The sequence below is a fragment of the Perognathus longimembris genome, chromosome 4 (assembly GCF_023159225.1).
Source record: "Perognathus longimembris pacificus isolate PPM17 chromosome 4, ASM2315922v1, whole genome shotgun sequence".
NCBI classification, from domain to species: Eukaryota; Metazoa; Chordata; class Mammalia; order Rodentia; family Heteromyidae; genus Perognathus; species Perognathus longimembris.
In genome coordinates, this window is record NC_063164.1 from 49,888,065 (window position 1) to 49,901,506 (window position 13,442).

General features: G+C 35.6%; 1 protein-coding gene and 1 pseudogene across 1 annotated transcript in view; both read left to right on the forward strand.

The window, feature by feature from the left end:
• The window catches only part of Ola1 (Obg like ATPase 1), a 116,647-nt gene that overhangs the window by 28,365 nt on the left and 74,840 nt on the right, over window positions 1–13,442 (forward strand). The gene's annotated exons all lie outside the window — the stretch shown is intronic.
• LOC125350546 lies at window positions 9,037–10,684 on the forward strand (annotated as a pseudogene).

The following is a 13,442-nucleotide window of genomic DNA, read 5'->3' on the forward strand; positions in this document are numbered from 1 at the left end:
TAGCTGTTACTATAATTGATAATAATTGATAACAAACATTGAGTATCATAGTTAGTACCAGAATGAAAGCCCTAAGGTCTGGGTTAGTAATATTTATAATATATCTATCCTTAAGACGCTCATAGCCAAGTGGAAGGATTAAGATGTGATGAAATTCATTGTAATTCAGAATTAATAAGTGATCTGTGTTACATACTAAGGATTATATATTTTTAGGATATTTATTTTATTGTTCCCACCAGTAGATGTGCCCACTTTTATGTTTATCCTACATGAGCATATGTTGGTTTTACAGGTAATTCAGCAAAAACATTGGTAGTTTTCATAATTGCTGATATGAGAATTTTAAATATTCCTATGTTAAATTCACTGTTATACCAGTATAGATCAATATTTGAATGTCCATCATATGGGAATCATGCTTGAAATACTTTAATCATCTGAATTCTAGAATGAATGATCATTTATAACTATTTTGAGAGGCTTCTGTTTATTTAGTCTTTGATTTTTGGGACTAATTGTCAGTAATTTCTAATATTGTTGTTTTTGTTTGCCAGTCTTGGGGCTTGAACTGAGGGCCTGAGCACTGTCCCTGGCTTCTTTTTGCTCAAGGCTAGCACTCTACCACTTGAGCCACAGCACTATTTCCAGCTTTTTCTATATATGTGGTGCTGAGGAATCAAACCCAGAGCTTCATGTATACGAGGCGAGCACTTTACCAGTAGGCCATATTCCCAACTCATATATTTTTTTTTAAACTATAACCATAAAGCTGTACTTTGCAGATTTTGAGAATGAAGGATTTTTATTGGTACTTTGTTGTTGTTGTTGTTGTTCCAGTCCTGGGACTTGAACTCAAGGCACAGGGCCTATTCCTGAGCTTTTTTCCTTTCTTTTTTTTTTTTTCCTCAAGGCTCTACCACATGAGCCATATCTCCATTTCTAACTTCTTTGGTGCTTAATTGAAGATAAGTGTCTCATAGACTTTCCTGCTTGGGCTGACTTCCAATGATGATCCTTAGATCTCAACCTCCTGAGTAGCTAGGGATACAAGTGTCAGCTACTGACACCTGTCTTTTGTTTGTTTTTAAACCCTTTATTTAGTGAATTATATTTTACTTCTGGATATGAGTAAAATATACTACAGTAAAAATTAAAAATACACGCATACATATAGGCAGTTTTTTTTTGCTCATCCTTTTAAGCCTTATTTTTGTTTTAAATTTCTATAAATATTTACTTTTTATATTAAGACACTTTGAATATGTTACATAGCTCAAATTAGAATCGATCCAGCTCAAAGTAAAGCATAATGTATGGCATCTTTCTTTCTCTTATCTTAACTAACTAATTTTTTTTTTTGAGTCAGGGTTTCACTCTGTACCTCAGGCTGGCCTTGAACTCATGATCCTCCTGCCTCAGCATCAAGAGTGCTGGACCACTATACCCTGTGCATCTTTCTTACTATAGTCATTCTTTTCAGGTAGAAGTTGAACTTTGTTGAATAATGCTACTACTGAGAAGCAAAGTTTATGTTGATCTCTCATTGAAATAATTGCAAATGTTGTTTCTTTTTCTGTTAAAAAATACTTAGTTTTCAGAAATCAGGAGTTGATATAGATTTTGAAAATAGTTTGGAACTACTTCTGCAACATTGAGTAATTTTGCTGTCTTCTTTTTTGTAGTTAAATATATAAACCAAGTATAACATTTAGATGAAGGATACTGAATAAAGAATAATGCATATGCTTATTGAGATGGACTTTGCACATCTTTAGATGTTAAGATGTACAACTGCACACTGACGTATGTGCAGTTTAAATTAATGGACACGATTTATTAAAAAATACAGTTGTATGATTGGATGTGAAGTGTGCATTTTGTATGCCGAGTATTTTTTGTTTATGAATAAAGAGGTTTTGTTTTTAGAAACAATAGAGTCTTTGGACTGATGTTTATAGTGTTTCTTTATGTAAAATCTAGACACATAGGTTCAAAATTAACTTTTCTGTTCTTTTACTAATCTTTACTTAGATTGAGCTTATTTTTAGAGTACGTTCATCTTAGGGAACTGTGTTTTGACTTAACTCGTAAATATAAAATAAATATATTTTATTATTATCCTAGCTACTTAGAAGGTTGAGATCCAGAGCATCATGATTTTAAGCCAGCCCAAGAGAAAAGTCCACAAGACTGTGTCTTTAAAAAATAACCAGAAAAGGCTTGGCTGGAGACATGTCCCAAGAGGTAGAGTGCCAGCCTAGCAAGCTGGAGATCCTGAGTTCAAACCTGTTATCAGCAAACAAACCCTTACTTGGTTAATACTTAAAGGTGCTATAGATGCTGGGATTTTTAAAATTAAATTATTATATATATGTGAACTTTTAAGTATGAAATGATCTGTATGATTTATCTGCCATTTTGTAACAAGTTGAAATGTACGGCCTTTTTGTATGGTTGAAACCAATACTTTTAAAATGAACTTATTTCAGAATCATTACGGAATTAAGATGTAAGCAATCTGAATATACTTGATTTTTATTAAACTGACCTTTTAAAAAATATGCCGCTATTTCCTATGGTTTCTGGGTTTTGCAACAGAGAATACGGATCCTCAGTTGGATTTATGCTAACTTTTAGGAAACATATTTGTTCCAAGCAGTCTAAGAAGTGCAGCTCCATGTCAATAACTCAGAATTCATATTTTCCTTGAACAGAAGGTTGTGATAAAATGGTACATGGTGTGTTTTCATTGCCTGTTGAAAGACTTTCATGCAGTTAAAATAAGCATTTTGATGGTGGTTGAATTAAGAGTTTTTGTCAGTCTCTTCTCATCATGGATGATTAGACTAAAACGTCTGCTTGTCTTGACTTGAGATCACCACAGCTTCAGATAACATGCTTTGTGATTGAAGGTCGAAATATTTTGAATTCTAATAGGCTGCCAGATGAATTGCTTGAAATAGACTGTAAAATTTCAAGGCTTCCTTTTCCATCTGCTGTGAAAAGAACCATTGGGAATGGTTGAGCTTGATGATCATAGAATTACTGGATGGTGATTCTAAAACCCTCAAAGGGAAGTTGCTATGGAGATCTAGTTCCAAACTGTGAAATGATTCACCTTTGAAAGGCTGCAGGGTCTGAGAAGCTGAACACATCATTGTTCAGGTGGTCATTGGTTAGGAAATTGCTGGTGCCTGTGTAATCAGCACTCCTGTGGTAGTTAACGATCTAAAAAGGTTTGTTCTGAATGATGTGGGACAACAGCAATGTGCATAAGATGGTTTCTCCCAGTTATGGTTTGCTCAGCCTAGTGCTTGTAAAAAAAAAAAAATACAGTGAACTAAATAGCACAGAAATGAACTGCTTTATTGAGGAAATCTTTGGTAAACAAAATGTGTATAAGAGTTTGCCATCAAAATAAAATGGCTTCTTAAAGTTTCTGTAGAAACAATGCTTTTGTTTTCTCAGTTTTAATCCTCTCTACACAGTTTGGTGATAAATGTTCTTTTTTTTTTTTCCTGAGTGACAGTTACAGAGTTTATTACATGTTATTTCCTCTGCTTCTTTGCATAGGCAAAAATTTGTTTTTGTTCATTTCTATCACTGTATCCAAGTGGATAGAGGAATGTTCAGCTTTTTAAAAAATACATGAGTATTATATCAGAAGCTGTCCTACAGAACTATAGAATCTCCTAAGCAATTTAAGAAAGCCTCCTAAATATTTGAGAATGAGTCTAAGAAAGCTCACTAAACAATTGGGAAAAAAACAGTTAATCTCTCAGTAGCAAATTGTTCCCCACTAATTGTTTTTAATTATATATACTATGACAACAGTATTTTGTGTGTGTGTCTGCGTGCGCGTGTCTGCGCACGTGTGTGCACGCACAAGTCCTGGGACTTGGAGTCAGGACCTGGGTGCTGTCTTGAGCTTGCTCAAGGTTCGTGCTGTAACACTTGAGCCACTGCACCACTTCTGGCTTTTTTGGTGGTTAATTGGAGATAAAAGTATCATTGATTTTCCTGCCTAGGCTGACTTTAAACTGCAACCCTCACATCTCAGCCTCCTGAGTAGTTAACATTACAGGTGTGATCCACCAGCACGGCAACAACAGTGTTTTAAATTGATTTTTCTACCGTTTTATTAACTTAAAATTTAAAAACCATGTATTAGTTAATTTCTAGAAACCTTAGAATAAATTTTGAAAATTATTTAATAATTTATCACATAGTATACTGTTCTTCCACATTGAAATTCCAAAATAGTTGAAATTTAGTCTTTTTTTTTCTTTTGCCAGTCCTGGAGCTTGAACTCAGGGCCTGAGCACTGTCCCTGGCTTCTTTTTGCTCAATACTAGCACTCTACCTCTTGAGCTACAGTGCCGCTTCTGGTCTTTTCTGTTTATGTGGTGCTAAGGAGTCAAACCCAGGGCTTCATGCATGCTAGGCAAGCACTCAACTGCTAAGCCGTATTCCCAGCCCCTCACATGTTTTTTTAATGTTCAGTTTGGTGTGTACAGTCATGTGTTCACTATCAAAGTATATAGTGTTTAAAAATATATGTAATTTTTCTGTTGACCCTCTCCCCTAAACCCTTGTCCTCAAGTAAGTACTGATCTACTTTTAATTATAGTTCTATCAATTTCAGAATTTGATACAATATTATATAATATGTAGTTTTTTGTGTAATTTACTACCTAGTATGATGTTTTTGAGATTCAGCCATACTGTAACTGTATGCATTAATGTTTTACTTCTAGTTATTGCTGTACAATAATAGTATAGAATAACAATATACTTATCTGTTCATGAATTGATAGGTATTTGAATTGTTGCCCATTTATATTGTTATGAACATTAGTGTAAAAGTGCTTGTGTGGACATTTCTTTTGGGTTGCTGAAGTATATGGCATGTGTTTATAAGGTACTACCACACTATTTTTCAAAGAGCTTGTCACAGTTTGATTTCTTACCAAGAGTATATAAGTTCCAGTTCCCATGGCTTTTCTAATACTTGATATTGTCAGTTGTTCAAATCCATTTTAAAGAATGTTTCATTGTGGCTGTATATGCAAGTGGTTAGCGCTTAGCATCTTTTTGTATCCTTTCTTGGCACCTGTATGTTTTCCTTGGAAGGATATTTTTTATCTGTTTAAATAGTCTCCCATCCTCCACTAGATTATTTATATATAATTTGACTGGAAAAATTGTACATTCTGGATATAAGACTTCTGTCAAGTGTATGTTTGCAAAATTTCTCCTAGTCCATAGCTTACCTTGTTTTTTACATTGTGTCTTTCAAAGAAGACAAGTTTCGCTAGGATGTTCAGTTTATTAATTTTTTTATTGATTATGGCTGTTCTTTTATTAAAGTTTAATAACTTTCATGCTAAAGTTAGGCCATCTGTTTCTACTTAATTTTACATAGTGATGTGAAGTAAGGGGTTAACATTAATCATAAATATATAAAATTTTTACATATATTTTATATGTTTAAAACAATTATATAAATACACAATATATTTTACTTCATATTATATGTAACATATAAGATAATTTTCATATATACATATATGAATGAGAGACTTCATTTATTTATTTGCCTATCCTGGGGCTTGAACTCAAGGTCTGGACACTGTACCTCAGCTTTTCTGCTCAAGACTAGCACTCTTACCACTTTGAACCATAGCTCTATTTCCAGTGTTTTGGTAGTTAATTGTAGATGGGAGTCTCATAGACTTTCCTGCATGGGCTGGCTTTGAACTGTGATCCCCATATCTCAGCTTCCTGAGTTGCTAGGATTATAGGCATGAACCACCAGTGCCCAGTGAAACTTATTTACTCATGCATTTCCAAAGTCATTGGTATAAAAAAAAATAGTTGACTGTTTTTATGGGTCAAGCGTAGCTTCTTTTTATATATGGCCCATGTATTAAAGTGTGTGTGTGTGTGTGTGTATGTGCGTGTGTATGTGTGTGTATTTCTACCAGGATCAGGCAGGAATGGTAATTTTCCAGTGCAATTTTACTGCCAACAATCTCTTCTTTTTCCTATTCTTTCCCTTCCTCTCCTCCCCTCCCATCCTCTTCCCTCTTCCTTTCCAGTCTCTTCTTCCTCTCCCATCTTCTCCTCCCCTCTTCTCCCATCTCTTCTCCTCCTCTCCCCCTTTTCCCTGCCTTCCCACCTACCTCTTTGCTCACCACCCCCCTGCTCTGCTCACCTCCCCTCTTCTCCCCTCCCCTTTCTCCCTTCCCTTTGTGTGTGTGTGTGTGTGTGTGTGTGTGTGTGTGTCGTGTGTGTTCAATTCAGGTCCTGCATCCTAGGCAAGTTTATTAATCACTACTTGTACCACAGCCTTAGGCTTCTTTGCTTTAAAAATGTGTGTGTGTGTGTGTGTGTGTGTGTGTGTGTGTGTGTGTGTGTGTGTGTACATGAGATAGGGCTGGCCTCAAATTGTACCCATCCTGTTTCTGCCTCCTGAGTAGCTGGGATTACAGGTGTATCACCATGTCTGACTTGGTTTTGAGACAGAATCTTGCTGGTTGTTACTGATGCTGACTTTGAGCCAGAATCCTGCTTCTACCCTCTGAATAGGTGAGATTAGTGGCATGTGCCACTATGCCCAGCCTATTGATTCCTTTTTTTTTTTTTTTTTTTTTGGCCAGTCCTGGGCCTTGGACTCAGGGCCTGAGCACTGTCCCTGGCCTCTTCTTGCTCAAGGCTAGCACTCTGCCACTTGAGCCACAACGCCCCCTCTGGCCGTTTTCCATATATGTGGTGCTGGGGAATCGAACCCAGGGCCTCATGTATACAAGGCAAGCACTCTTGCCACTAGGCCATACTCCCAGCCCCGTATTGATTCTTTTAATAAGAGTTAATCTTGTGCAAAAATTACAATGATTGTACAAACTGAGTATCTCTTATCTAAAATGATTGGGACCATAGTTGTTTCAGAGTTTGGGGTATTTTAGATTTTGAAATACTTGTATCACCTTTAGCAGTTGAGTATTGCTTATGTCAAAAATTTGAAATCTGAAATGCTCCAAAATATGAAATGTTTTGTGCATGACATTCAAAACATTTTATATTTCAGGTTAGAGATGCCCAATCTGTATTTTAAAGCTTTTTTTTTTTTTTTTGTAGCTGTTCTGGGGCTTGAACTCAGGGCCTATGCCCTGTCCTTGCGCTCTTGTACTCAAGGAAGGCTAGAGCTCTATCACTTTAACCCCAGTTCCACTTCCTGCTTTTTAGGGGGTGGGGAGATTAGTTAATTGGGGATAGAGTCTCAGAGACTGCTGCCTTAGCTAGATTTGAACCATGATCCTCTTAGATCTCAGCCTCCTGGGTAGCTAAGAATATAGGCATGAGTTACTATATAACTGATTATCTAACTTTTTTTTTAAAATGCCTGGAGAACAAACCCAGAGTCTCATACCTGTTAGACAGGTGTTCCGTCACTTAACTACATTCTCAGGCTTCTAGAGTAAATTCTTAACTAAGTAGGAGATACAGGAAAAATTTAAAATATTTTCCTGTTAAAAGGAAATCGATGTTAATAAAATCTTAATAGGGTAATATGAGGCTCTAAGTTATATGTTATGTGGATGATGAAATTAAGCAAAGTAAAAAGTAAATAGCACTATGTACTAGTAATAGAAATGAATTTCCTCTTGGGGATCAGAATTCCACTCAAGTAGATGCTTAGCTATAGTTGTATGGTATACCAGAGGAATTGGTATTGACTGCTAGTCTTTTGTTGTTATTGATGCTGTTGTTGAGCATTCCTAGTTCAAAGGTCAAATTCTGTTTCCAACTGTGTGAGCTATGGTTAACTTGCTAGGAGAGCTTCCTAGTTTTTTGTGTTTGCTTTTCATATAGCTGTATATTTTCACTTTTTCCAGAGGAAACTAAATTTGTTTATTTAGTGCAGTAGTGGGGCTTGAACTCAAGGCCTTGTGTTCTTGCTTGGTCTTTTTCCCAAGGCTAATGCTCTACCACTTGAGCCACACTTCTACTTCCTGTAGACTTTTTAAATGTATTGGATATTGTCTTCTGATAAGTATAAGGAGGTGACATTTCAGCAATAGAAGATCAATCATTTGTTAGACAGTGAGAACAGGAAAGGCACTCTTGGTATCTTATAAATTGTGTTTCTTTTAGTTTCTGTTACTGAAATGATTTAGACACACCAATGCAATTTCTTTGGTAAGTGATGTTTTAGACATCATAGAGAAGTTACTTTGACGAAAAGCAGCATAAATTTTCTTTAACTTGGTGTGTTGGCACACACATGAAATCCTAGCACTCAGGAAACTGAAGTAGGAATACTACAAGTTCAAGGCATAACTGGGCTACAAAGTGAGTTCAAGGCCAGCCTGGGCTACATAGGAAGGAAGACCTATCTCAAGAAACAGAATTTCCTTTTCATGACTCTCCAGGAAATTAGGAATAGGATCATTTTTTTTCTCTTGTTTGTATCAGAGATTTTGTTACATATTTTTATTCTTAGTACATATTATCTGTTTGGAAGGTAAAGAAACTTGAAGGCGGGATATTGTCATTTACCCAACCTTGGACAAGTTAATGGCAAAATTAATAATTTTTGAAGCCAGGCATGTTGGCTTATATGAATAGTAAATTTAGTCCTTGTGCCCTGAATTTACCTCAGTATATTTTGTCCTTGTGTAAGTAGGAGATAGTAGGTACTCATTATAATAGTTTACCTATGGTCGGTAGCATAATTTACACATTGTTATACTTCCAGTCCTAGTAGTGTTCCATTTTAAAATGTCTTAAAAAATAAAGGTCGTCTATTGCCTTTTCTTACTGGGGAAAGGTAGTACTTGATCCACAATAGTAATTGACTAGGAATTATCCCCAAATACTCCCTTTTTTCTTTTCCTGTCCTGTCCTCCCTTTCCATTTCCCTTTCTCTTCCCCTCTCCCTTTCCTTTCTACTCTGCATTGACCAGTTTTATCCTGTCTCTTTCTTTCTCTATCCCTTCCTTCCCTCCCTCTCCTCCCTCTCTCTTTTTCTCTTTCTTCGTCCCTCCCTCCCTCCCTTCACTATACTGCATTGGCCAGCTTTGTCCCAATTTTGCTTTCTATCTGCTACTGACACATCATTTAGCCACATGGTTTTTAGTTCATGTTTTTCAGGGAAGAGTGACTGTGTCCCAGCCTTATAATTAAAAAAAAATTTTTTTTTAAAGCTGAGCATGGTGGCAGAAGCCTGTAGTCTTAGGGAGGCAGAGGTGTGGGACTGAGGTTCTAGACTAGTCCCCACATAAAAACTTCTGTGAAATCCTACCTCAACCAATTGGCACACACAAAGAAAAGCACAGATAGGAAGATCACAGTCCAGGCTAGGCAAGGCATAAAGAGAGAGAATATCTCAAAAATGCAGCTTTTCCCTGCCTTGCAAGATGGCAGGCGAAAAGACTGAGAAGCCAGACACTGTGAAGAAGAAACCTGAAGTTTAAAAGCTTGGTGCTAATGACAAGATGAAGGCTACCCCTAAGGCTAAAAAGCCCAAGAAGGGATGGTCCCACTGCAGCTGAAACCCAGTCCTGGTCAGAGTAATAGATACTCATGATCTGCTCATTATTCCAGAAAAGCCATGTACCAGAGGAAGTATTTGGTGGCTAAATTCAAAGTTGAAAAGAAAAAGAAGGTTCTTTCTACTGTCACAAAACCAGTTGATGGTGACAAGAATGGTTAAGATATGCAAAATGCCTAGGCATTGCCCTACTGAAGATGTGCCTTGGAAGCTGTTGAGCCATGGCAAAGAGACGATCGGTCAACATATGAGATGGCCGTAGGTCAAGCATCACTCCAGGAACTGTCCTCATCATCCTCACTGGGTGCCACAGAGGCAAAAATATGGTTTTCTTGAAGTATCTGGGCGGTGGCTTGCTACTGTCCCTAGATCGTACAACATACTAGAAATTTATTACTGCCACCTCCATAAAAACTGGTATCACCTTACTGATGATTCCTTATGAAGCAGCAGCTGTCGGAGCCCAGACACCAGGAAGGCGAGATCTTTGACACAGTAAAAGAAATTTAAGGTAACAGCACAGCACAAGGTAGATCAGAAAGCTGTGGACTCAAATTCTACCCAAAATCAAAGCTATTCCTCACTTCCAAGGCTCCATGTGATCTCTTTTTACTCTAACAAATAGAATTTGTTCTCACAAAATAGTGTTCTAAACTTTATCAAGAGCCTCACCTCACTGAATCATTTATAAGTTTAAATAAAAACAATGCAAAAAGAGACTTAAAGGAGTGACTAATGTGTTAGATTACCTATATAGCATGTATGAGTCCCTAAGTTAAAACCCCATTAACTGCATTCCCACTCCATTTTTTTGTTTTTAAGATTTATTGTGTTTGGGTCAGCTTAGATAACTTGCTTGATCATTTACTAGTTTCAGTGGGCATATAGAATAAGCTAAGCAGAAGCCACCCAAATTCCTGAGAAGCCTTTGGGTATATGGAAAAGGATATAGAAGTTGGGAGGTTGGTTGTATATATCACTGTCAAGCCTGAATGTTGTGATGAGTGGTTCTGTTAATTTGGAAAGTGGGAAAGATGCCTATTAAAGTTGGTGTTTAAAAAATTTAGAAATTTACTTTGATTCTAGACTGCAAAATACCATCTTTCTTTTCACGGTAATACCTCATCATGTGGATTAAACATCACATTATTATGAGAGTTGATATGAGAGTTAATTCTGATGAAATTTCATTAGCAAAATTGTAATAAAGATAGTTCCTCTTGGGAGGGGGGAGGTGGGGGAAAACGAGGGAGGAAGTAACAAGTTGGTTAAGAAATGTACACACTGCCTATGTATGAAACTGTAACCCCTCTGTATATCACTTTGACAATAAAGAAATGAAAAAAAAGATAGTTCCTCTTCATTAAATGTATAGTGAACTTTATTTTTCATGAAAATGATGCTGATACATCCCTTTGTGAGATTACCAGTCATAAAGCAGAATGATAAATGGTTCTCTGATTTAGTTAGGGCCAATTTGAAGTTTCTATGGGAAAAGAAAACATAGTATAAATCCAACATTTAAAAAATAGTTTGTTTATTTGTCTAAATTAAGTAGCTCTGTACTCCAAAATAGGGGAAAATACTTTAATTTTTGATAGCTTTCTGAGTAGGAACTATTCTTTTTTTGGAAAGCATACTGATTTAATCTGTATAATAACATATAATCTATCAAGTTCTTTTCTAAAAGTGCATCTCTTTTTTGATCCTTTCCTATCCGTATCCACCATTACTTAAGTGATCTGAGTAATGAATTGTTGTAAGGGCCTTCTTTTTCCAGTCATTGAGATCCTGGAACTAACTGCTTAATGACATGTTTTGTTTAAAACTGTAGAATCCCAGGTAATAATCTGTAAGCCACAATCCAGTAGAGGGTGGGGAAATCACCTGTACCCTAAAATTTTTTTGACAGTCACTGCTATTTCTTCTTCCTCTAGTTTTCTTCGTTCAAGAGAAGCTATTATCTACATCCTTACATACCATAGGAACTAAGAATTTGGGTATCATAACCCGGGGGAAAGGAAGTCTACTTTTAAAAAAGTAGAAAATTATGATATGCATATTATTATAGCTTAAAATATATACAAATGAAAATCAGTAGCAGAATACTGAGCTTTATACTAACTAAAACAAAAATGTAAACATTTACTAAATAGAAAGCAGTACTTTCATAACATGGTATGAGGGAAGGAAAAGGGAACACCTAGTGTCTGGAAATACTGCTCTACTGTTTTAGAGGATATGCCTTTGGCCTATCACCGTTAGCTGTGACATGGCTAATGAGAGATTAGGTGAATCACACTTGGGAGCCATTGCATTTGGTTATGCTACTTCTTCTTATAAGACATTCATGCCTTCTTGAGAATTCCATTTTCTTCCTGGTATTCAAGGTTCATTATTGTTAATAAGTGCACTATTTTCTATCTTGTCATTGCTCATCTCTAGCCAAGTTTTCTCTCTGTCTTCTCTAAACTGATCCTTCTTTTGCTCTTTCCTTCCTGTGAGATTAGGAAGCTTCTTTATGTAGGTACCATTTCATGCTTCTGTATATACTTGTCTTATTTCTCCAGCTAGACTGTAAGCTTCCTGAAGGCATGGGGCATGCCATATACTTTACTCTCCCCACATACCAATCTTTTTACATAGCTGTCAGTAAAGAAAGGAATGATATTAGTTTCATGGCTAGAAGCTTGTTGTACTACTTTAAAATCAGCTTGTATAAAAATTTTTATGATGAAGTTTTTATGCTCCTTTGCTTGCTTGCCTAAGAGAACATGCAGAGTACAAATGGACATATTTTTTTCTTTATCCAAATATATGAGCAAAGCAGTAACATTTTAGGTAAGTGAAAGTACAATTCTTAATGTTTTACATTTTAAATAAATACATGTTTTTACATGCATGGCTAAGCCTTTGTAGATTTGTTTTTGCTAATCACATGCAGATTTATATGTGGTAGATATAATAATAGATTTATAGATATAATTAATTTATGTTTATATTGCTAATTTGTTTTGTTATCATTTAGTGTTATTTTGTTAAAACTTATATAGCAAAATAGCATGATATTATCTTTGATATAATTGAATGCAATCTTATAGGTAACAATGAAGGAAAGGAAATTTTATTTAAAAAACAATCTGTACTATTTAAAATAGAAATTTAAGTTCTTTTTAACACTGCAGCTGAATTAAATAAATAATCTTTCCGCCATTACTAAGCTGTGCATGTAGTTAAAAATACATTTATACATATTATTTTTAAAAACCTAGTTAACTTTAAAATATGTAAGTTTTCTTGTCGTTTAGGGTTCTGTGAAGCTGATCATCAAGAGGGTTGCAAATCATTGGTGGTTTCTATTTTCAGATTTCCACATCCCGGAGTAATTTGCTTTAATTTCACCCAATTTAACCTATACTTCACACCATCACCATTCAGCTTTAATAGCTATGTTCTATGCATAAGAAAAGCAGATAAATGTCCACAATTAGGCTGCAAATGATTACAACTAGTTAGGGCTTTATGAAGACAAAACTTAAAGGACTATGGCGCCAAACAAAGCCACAAAAGATGGATGAAAATGCTGTCTCCAGAAGTCAAGTCTACCATAGCATTTGATTTACACTTTTGTGGTTGATTTTATTTATTTTAATATATTGGCAGGTGTGCCTACTCTGAAAAATATTCAGCATTAAAGAATAGTAGTTCTCTTTTGTTCATTTATTTAGGTTTTTAATTTGTTTGCTTCCTTGAGTTTCAGCATAGGTAGCCCAGAATGAATTTTTTTAAAAATTTAATTGAAATATCAGCATTCTTTTTGAAATTATGGTAATGTATTTGAAATGTAATTTGAAATGTAATGATATTTATATGCCTTGCTAAT